Source organism: Corvus moneduloides, chromosome 3 (assembly GCF_009650955.1).
Source record: "Corvus moneduloides isolate bCorMon1 chromosome 3, bCorMon1.pri, whole genome shotgun sequence".
NCBI lineage: Eukaryota > Metazoa > Chordata > Aves > Passeriformes > Corvidae > Corvus > Corvus moneduloides.
Window position 1 is genome coordinate 78,858,494 of NC_045478.1, and position 9,553 is coordinate 78,868,046.

A 9,553-nucleotide genomic window follows, 5' to 3' on the forward strand; every position below is an offset into this window, starting at 1 on the left:
CAATTATTAACATGATTAATGGGAATGAGATGACTTGAATCCCAATGAGTTCTATCTCGCCATCATGTGCAAATCCCTCCGTATGGCTATGTTTATGCAGAGTGGAAGTGCATGATTTCTTTCACCAGGAGTGGTCTTTGGAGGTCTAACTCTAAACAAATTTAGGGATCCACAATCAGAGCCCCTTGTTGTATTCAAGTCCCTGGACTCCTGCCCCTGTATCTCCAGGAGTATGGGATATGGAAAGTGCTGTGCAGGAGCCAAATCACACCGTGCTGCCCCAGCTTGGCCTGGATTTTGGTCCCAAGTCTGAGAAGGTTGGGGAAACATGAAACCATCTTCTCCCCATCATCACCTGGAACAACCTCCAGGACACACAAATCTCCAATTCAGCTGAGACTCTCCCACTATTTTGTGTGGGCTCCAAATCTGCCTTTCCATTCTGGGTGGGCAAATTTTGCTAAGGTGTGCATAATTTTTGCCCTGCTCTATGTTTTTGGGAAGCAAGTAAAGTTGAGGATCTAGAACAAGAAAAACAGACACTGGAAATTCTTGTTATGTTTAATTTCTCTCCAGCTGCTAGACCCAGAGATCATCATTATACTTGGGCCCTTCCCCCCCGCATCAGTTAAGTCCTGGTCTAATTGCTTCTCACATTAGTATATGTCACTTACCCAAAATCAGAAACAATAGATCTGCAAGTGACTCATTCAGCACCTAAACAAACAGGGGTCAAAGCAGAATTGTACAGAATGAGTGTATTTGCCAAAGATCCAATGTAGAAATGGATAGAGGAACACCCTCCTTCAGCTCAACAGAAACAAAGCAGTGCCATGAGCACTGGAACCAATGAAATCAGACTTCCCATTGTTTTGGGTCTGGTGCTTGAATAAAAGTTCCCACTTAATTTTCCTCAGATTGCTAGACTTTTAAATTTGCTGTCTCTTGCAGATTCTGTAAGTTAAAGCCTCAGTCACTATACGGATTGAGGCTTTCTCCTGTGTCTCAATGCATGTTTTTGTTGAGTCTGTAAGAAAGTAGCTACTTCCAGGTAAGCCTGAAGCTGCCAGAAAGGTTTGAGATCTCAAGGACAGCAAGCAGGTGGAAGGAGAATGAATTCTTACATAATTTTTTATCTTTGGGAAATACAACTAAAATTTCTATACAGTGCAAGCGCAGATGGCTTTTACAGTACCAGCAGTGTGTGCACGTGTGGGTATGCAGACAGACATACAGCTTGAGTTAGCATCAAGGAGCTGTGTGACTAAATCTCCTTTTCAGTTTTGAAATATTCTATATATGTGTAAATAAGTGTATATACACATGGGCACAAATGATATCTTCCTGTCTGTCTCTACCCATATACATGTGTGTTTTTCTGTCTAAGCATTCTATATATATTTAGAAAGAGTGGACAGCATTGTTGAATAGGCTGATATATGATTATTTGTCTTACTTCGCTTCAGTCATATTCTTTTCAGATTGACTGAATCAAACTAATAGGTTGTGTATCGGGGCTCTCAAATTCAGCCACAGAAGAGTGTGAGTGGTGTGTGTGTGTCTGTGTGGTGTGTGTGAGTGTTTGTGTGCAGTAGGTGATGTTCAGCTACACAAAGGTTGCATTCACTTAGATGAGAGACAGCTACATATCACAAAAGCAGTAAGGCCACCCCAAGCAATGCTATCAGATGGTCCCAAGTCACCTGTTTATGCTCCATCTTTCTGAGAGGAATTTTACTGTTAGCAGATGTGAGAATTCATGTCACAGAAATAATCTGCAAATGGTTACGGGTCATATTTCCCTGCATGAGTCTAACTGGTATCTGTACAAATAAAAACTTGCCTAGTAACCAACTATGAGTTCCCAGACTGTAAAAGCTTATAATGATCTGCACTGAACTGTTGATTGGTTTGGGTGAGCTGCCGTGACAGACAGTAACATTACCAGTTAACTAATGGCATGCTAGTAGAAGTTATGGACTCAAGACCATCACTGCTAGAGGTGTACAATCACACAGAAGTTGCTATCAAACAGCAACAATTTCTGGTAATTGCCAAGCAAAGTGTGAGGCAGCAATGCTCCATATTCCGTTAGCCATCCTCCCTGACATCCACTCTTGCTGAGGAAGGGATTTTAGAAACAGAACCTATATTTAAGGTCAATTGAAGTCTCAAGAGATTCCACTTTTTTTTAAAGTTGCCATTATTCAGCGTAATGCACCACTATGAGCATCTGGAAAACGCAAGTCAGGGGAGGGAGCTGCTCTTATTCTGGGAGCGTGAGCAGGTGTCTGAAAGTGAAGCAGCTGATTTTTGGTTGGGATAAAACAAGCCCAAACTGTGACCTTAAGTGAAAGCCATCTGCAGTTTGTGGAAGAGCATGTACCAGACTGTGAGCTGCTTTCTGCATGAGACTTCATCGGCATCAGCTGGGCTAGAGAGGTTACTTATGGCAGATTTTGGTATTTCAAATGGCAAAGAGAAACTGCTTTAGCAAAGGGTGTTGATGCATGCTCATGTATCACTCTTATGGTTACCAGGCTGGGTCCCAAGAGACATCTTCCATTCCTGCGTCCTTGGCTGCCTCCACTTGGGAGAAAGTCATGTGTGTGCTGTAGCAGGACTTGATGAAGAGGACTGACTCCTTCACACTTGTCTTGTTTTTCTATACCTAGTATGGAGTAAATAACACACAACAGCCTGAGTTTTAATAACAAATGCTCATCATCTGGGAAATGCCTACAATTAAAGGTGAGCAGAAGGAGTCCACCCTCCAGCAGTGTTAGCTGGCACCTAAACAGGTTGCAGAGTTTGTTTCCCTGTTCTGGTGCCATTTTTTTGGTGGCAAACTTTCAAAAGCCTTTATGCCAAACCTTTATATTTCATTCTCAGCATCAGATTAATCAGTCAGTTGGGCTCTTATGTGACCCTGTGTGACGGTTTGGACAAATTTGGAGGAAAATATCCTCTGATAGAAGGCAGGTTACAACCAGCCCTCCCCCACCAGGTTCGAGAAAAAATAGCATATTGTTTCTTTCCAGGCAGGTCTGCTATTGGTGGCAGTTTGGGAGCCATGTGAATGCAGAGAGCCATCTCTATCTCTGTGTCCTTGAAACAACTGCTTTGAAGAAGTGCACTCTGTTTTTTTCTCTCCCCCCTCTCAGGCTCAGTTTAAAGGCACAGAAAGGCACAAAATAATTTCTGGGCATAGAGCAGCGATAGGGGATACACATCATAGAGTCACCCCAAGACACCCTGCCAGAACCCTGTTCTTGAAATATCTAAAAAGGATGGAGAAAGGGGAATTTCCAAAGATGAGTCTGGGAACTCATCAGCCAGGCCAGGGCACGGTATGCAGTGGTGTGGGGACTGCTGAGACCCCAAGTCATCCTACGTAGGACCTACTGCCCTGAGACGTGGGCTGTAAGCTATGGGGGTGAGGAAGGAGTGGAGGCTCGCTTTATCCCACCCATCCTTTTCCAACAATTTGTGTGGGCTGGCAGCCCCTGTCGAATGGCTGAGGGAGAGCTGCAGGAGCATGGCAGCAGCTGTGCCCAAGCCTGCCTTCCCCATCCTTCAGTCACAGCCCTAACTCCCTTTCAGAGTGAATTAAGATAAACTGAATTGGGAGCTCTCTGTTTCTGAATGAGAGTGTTTAGTCCACTGCTGATTATGTGTCATCATCTAATCCCCTTCCAAAGATAAATCAATTTAATTCTTCTGGATGTCCCCATATCAACAAGCCCTGAAAATAACTATCTTCCATGCCTAAGGTGGCTGGAGAGATAACCAATTTAAGGACACCTGGAGCAACTGATGACTGGAGGCAGACATGAGGCATGGCAGTAACCTACTTCTCTAAAATCCTGTAAAGATTTTCCTGTGAAAACCTCTGTGTCCATGTCAGCAGAGGCATTTGGTGGCTTCAGTAGGAGAGTGAGAGCCAGAAGTCTGCGGGGGCTGGTGTTGGCCCATGCTCAGCTCCATCATTTCACACGTCCAGAGCACATTCCTCCAGCTGAAGGCAACACCATGAACAAACCCACATTCTTCTGCTCACATTGTTTCCAGCTGCAGTAAATTTTAACCAAAATCAGACCTTGTTTAACAAGGAAAGTTTATTTTTTTGCTTCTTCTTGCAGGTTTCAATTTGTAAACAGTACTTGAACCTCTGTATTAGAGTATTTTACCACTACGACATGGCAGACTATCAGTACAGTGCAGTACTTTGATGAACGCCAGGAGACACATAGTGATCTGGAAGCATACCAAGACCTGAAATTCAGTTCTGAAAGTACTGCGCAAATTTGCCTAAAATGTAGATGTATATTGGTAAATACATTGTAAAACTGAAAATCTTATTTTTTTCTTGCAATGCGATGACACTGAGAATACAGCATTTGTTACTGCTGTGCTGCAAATAACGAGATCCAAACCCAACCAATTCAGACAGAAGAATCTTCACTGCAGACTGTTAGAAGGCTGGTAAAAACAATGACAGTTTTGCTGTTGGAAACTACATCTAGAACATCACAGCAGGGGACCTGAGTCATATTTTAAGTACTTTTGAATTAAATGTTTGTTTGAGAGTGTTATTTGAATGCCACCCCCTGAAAAGTCAGTAACTGCTCATACAAGACAGCACAGGGAAGCATTTGGCACCCGTCTCTGTAGCCCCCAGTAATTGTCAGCCTCTATGTGATGCACAGAGGTAAGAGTAGTTGCATGTATGAAGAGGCGCAGCTCTTTGAGGAGCAGTATTCATGATTTTGTTTTGCTTAGGAAAATCCTGGAAATATTATTATTATTATTATTATTATTAGTTATGCAACATAATTCAAGATGGAAACAAACTATTCCATTTCAAATAAAACAAAATATTTCATGGAAATTAATTGTGGAGGGGATGTTATTCATTTCACAAAACCTCTATTTTGTTCCAGTCCATTTTATCTAAACCTGGAGTTGTTTTTCATTTTCTACCTCCTCAAAATGCATACCACCCTGAAAATCCTAGTATCACAAACCCTAGATCCAACTTTCTTTCAGTGCTGTGTTTCTCCCACAGAGTCCTCCTGGACTGGAAGGATGTGTCCATGACATGTATCAGGTATGCCCTGTTTTCCAGTCATGGCAAATCCCAGAAATAGAAGGACTCACCTCTGAGGAGTGGGTTATATGAGACACCTTCTCTGCTGGTGCCTGGGTTTTTGGAAAGAAAAAAATTTTCATACAGAAGATCTCAGATTTGTTCCCTCTGCCAGATGTTGGCTGAGAGGCTGTTTTTATCTGCTGATGTGGAAGCTCAATTTTTGAGATACAAGTCATCTGGTCCAGACCCATCAATATATTGTAGCCTGTGGCTTTTATGTGAGCAGGATGAACAGGTGAGAAATCATCTAAAGAAGATCAGCAGGGGATAAATATTCCTCTCTATGGAGTGATAGAAGACAAGAATGGATAACAAGTGATTTTCCATCTCAGGAGATGGCTTTTGCACTTTCTTCTTGCTCTCTGCTATACCCAGAATAAACTTCAGTAACTCATTCATAAAAATACCTTTTCATCTTCTGCAAATCTCATGTTGTTTGTGAAGTACTGTACAACAGTTTTGAGGAAATATTTATTAGATGATAATCACATGGTTTCAGTATTTCCTAATTGTATCTTCTAAAGAACATAACTGTGCTACTTGTGCCCAGAACACAATCATCTTATCATTTCTAATCATTCTCTTCATTTCTCAATTTCCTCCTTATGGGTCTTCTTCTTGCATTTGATGATATGCCTTAAATATGATTTAAATGTTTTGGTTTAGAGACCTTTTCCCTTGGTGTTTGTATGACAGCATGATTCTTGTCTAGCTATAGTATCAATAACAATATTTTCTTATCATCACAGCAGGGATGCCATGATTTCAACCTGCTTGCGACTGAATTCTGTGGGAAACAGCCCTTATCTATGGCAGGGGCAAGCTTGAGTCCATTACATTTGCAAGTCATCAATATCATCCTTCAAGGTGTATACCAGGGGCTCAGAGGTTCTGCTGGTTCAGGGCAGGGCTCATCTGCCTGGGAGGATTTGTGGGGATGTCTCATGATAGGCGCTGCTCTCGTCACAGCTGGGGACCCAAAGCTGGTCTGGAGGGATGGCTGGTTCCTTGCCCCAGTCAGCAATGTTTCTGGTAGCACTAGGCCGGGCAGTGGCTCTTGAATGTTTGCCTGAAGTGCCTGAATGGGAGTAGCTGAGACGCCAATTGACGGTAAGCAGCTTCCAATCCAAAACACTGAACTGCAGTTTGAGATGCATTTAATACCAGCTTGAAACAGCTGGTGTTCATCTGTTTGTCCATAGCGCTGAATTATTTACCTGTTGGCCACTGCAGAGCATTTTATTGCTGCTGTTTACTCTTTTGTACCCTGCACTCATTCTCAAAAGAATAGTACAGACCCACAGAAAAATTTTGCATGTCAGTATCCAGCAAGTAAAAATCCCTTTTTTACTGCAGTTGTTTGCTTTTGAACAGCATGAGAAGAAAGGACAGTCTCTGAGACAGCTGTTGTTCCATCAACACAACATCAACACTTTTGTGCCTTCTGCATTCATCCAGCCTTTTTATTTCCCTCAGACCTCTCTCACAAAAAATAAGTGATGTAACACAGACAAATCTGGCAGGTTATCAAGATGCAAAGGTTGGACTGTACATTAAGAAAAAAAATCAGGTGCAGTTAACACTTCATTGTTCCCAGAACACCATCCTTTTGGTTTATGGGCCTAAATATAGTCTGACTGGTAATTTATATACTATTTGACCTACCACAGCCACAGATTATTGTTTTTATCACACTGGAATAACTGGTGAAAATAACAGTTCATGTACTCTGAGCTTGCAATGGAAGTATATTTCCCTGGGCTGAAGGCAAGGTGCCATGTCCAGGGGAGTTCTGCACACAAGTAATTTCCGGGTATCCTCGTGGTTATGCTGTAGATTTTGTTATCGCTATTTATTTATCAAGCATTGCCAACAAGCTTGGGTTTGTACACTGTGTAAGAAAAGCACGCAGAGCCTGACTCTCAGCCAAGTTAAACTGGCATGTTGTACACTGGCGAGTCTGGCTCTCACTCCCTTATCCTTAGGGCTTACCATCAAAGGCTTCCACACAGGTGCATTAGGTACCAAGCTCATTTCATTTGCTAACTCTACATTCAAACACTGTTGGGAAACTGGCCTTGCTGAGAAACTGGGACTTAAATCAGCTGTACTGGGAATTAGAGAAACTCATTCCTAAACCACACCAGTCTGTTTTTCCTTTTATTGTGGTTCTCTTATTTCTTTTATACAACTTCTTGCATGCAGAAAAAGTACTGTATCTTAGTGGAAGCAAACACCACAAGGCTTCTCTTATTCTTTTGAATACAAAAGAAAAATTCTCCTGGACATGAATAGCACACAATCAGGGCACTTGGTGATGTGAGGTGCTGCACAGCCAAAAAGTTAAACTCCATTAGCTTCCTCCCTGCTTGGACTCCTAAATGTTGCTCACCAAGGGGCTACAAAAAGTCGCACTTGTCTGGGATAAGGCCATTTCCTTGTGAAGGAAATTTCATTGTGAGCTCTGCAGGGAGCAGCAGAAAGGCTGTATTCCTGGGCATTTGGCAAACTCTGGACAGAGATGTGCTATCATGAGCTGTGAGGAAAGGATACATAAGGAAAGGGGGCACAGTTCTCTCCACTGCCATTTCTAGACAGGACCACATTTCCTGGAAAAGCCCTGGGAATATCCCACTTCAAACCCCAGCAGTGTTTCTGCATTACTCAGAGCATTCTGCAGCACGGGATGGGTGGCTAAAGGCTGTCATGCCCTGCTGATGGAGGTTGCAAGCTCCCTGCTGCATCCCTTACAGCTACTTTGCTATGCCAGAATGGGCTTACACCTCTCTTGGGCCTTGTATTTTTTTCACAGCAGTGAGCAGAGCCACAGCTAAGGCTCCATGTATTTATTAAGATCCTGGACAGACTTTGCAGTCCATACTAAACTCTGCATAGCTATAGTCCTACTGTTTTTCATACTGAGCTATTGTAAAGCTAGGTGTTCCTTCAGCTGTGATTGTATGCTGGCTCATAGTGTACTCATAGCTGGAAGGATAGAGAACAGAAACTTACCCCACGTCCAGGGAACATGAGTCAAAACTGGGAGCTGATGGGAAATGTGAAAAATATGAGGGCTTCTGTAAGGACAATAGCCAAAAGCAATAAATATATAAGTAAATAAATCCATAAATAATTGAGGAAATGTGTCCTTGTAAGGAAAGCAAGTCGAAGATGGGATAGAATTAGAAAAAGGACTTGAAGAGAAGGAAAGGAGAAGCAATGAGAAAACCGGAGTATTTTACCATGTGTTCATTTTTCTTAGGGGAAGTTGGGAGAAGGAATTGTGGAAAAGGAAGAAAGGAAATAGAAACATTAAGAGCTGTGAAAGTAAGGAGAAAAGGGAAGATGCTGAAAGATGTAAAAAAATGTTAAAAATAACATGTTGAAGTTAGCTATAGGAAAACACAGGCTGTGAAAGGAAGTAAAAAGCAAGCAGAACCAGACTTTACTGTCCTTACACACAACATCTGCTGCTCAGTGTGATTAAGCCAGTGAACTCAGAGGTTGCTCTGCAGAGAAAAGGGCTTGTCTGTGAGAGTGAAGGGATAAGAACCTGGCAAGAGGGTGAGGTAGATGGAGAATTGTATGACTGAAAATGTGCAAGAGAAAAAAGAAAAATCAATGTTACTGTGGGAAGGCTGATGCCAGAAGGTGTGGCAAAAAATTTTAATTTTTCAGTTTCTGCAGGGCATGAATGCTGAGAGGCAGGAGCACTGGGTAGGTTTGGTGGTGGCTGAATCGTGTGCACACAAGCCTCCGTGTTTGGGCGCAAGTGTGAATCTACCTCATCAGAAGTTTTCTTGAGATTTTCTGTGGTGGCTTGGAGTCACCTAAGTGCATCCATGCTGTGAACTTTTTTGGTGCGCAGCGATGTATCAGAAGCCCAACAAGAGCAAGTTAGAGTTCCACCAGGAGCCTTCCTTAATTCTAACTTAAAATCTTTTTTGAAAAAATATAGTATTCTGAAAATAAAGGCACGTTGTCAGACTGGAAATCTTCCTTACATCACCATGCAGTGTTTTCATTATGGTTGGAAAACATCCTCCCCCTGCTCCCATAGACAACCAAATCTGTGTGGAGAGGTAGTAAAGCAAAATGTAGAAGCTTTTATGCAAGTAATTCTCTTCCTGGAAAGTGTAAAAAGGTGCAATTGCCTGAGGCTGCCTTTCAGCTGATTGCATTGCAGGGGGTTTTGGGCTGTGAAAAATAAAACCCACAGTGAAACAAGGTAAATCAGCTCGTGTGGTGCTCCATTCTCCTGCAGATAAACTGCATCTTGTAATTTGAGGTTGTCTCACACTTGCTGATACCACACCACTGTCTGCAGCACGCAAGAGAGCAGAGACCAAGACAAACATTGCCCACACTGCTCCTCAGCACCAAGACAGGGAGCAGTTGAGG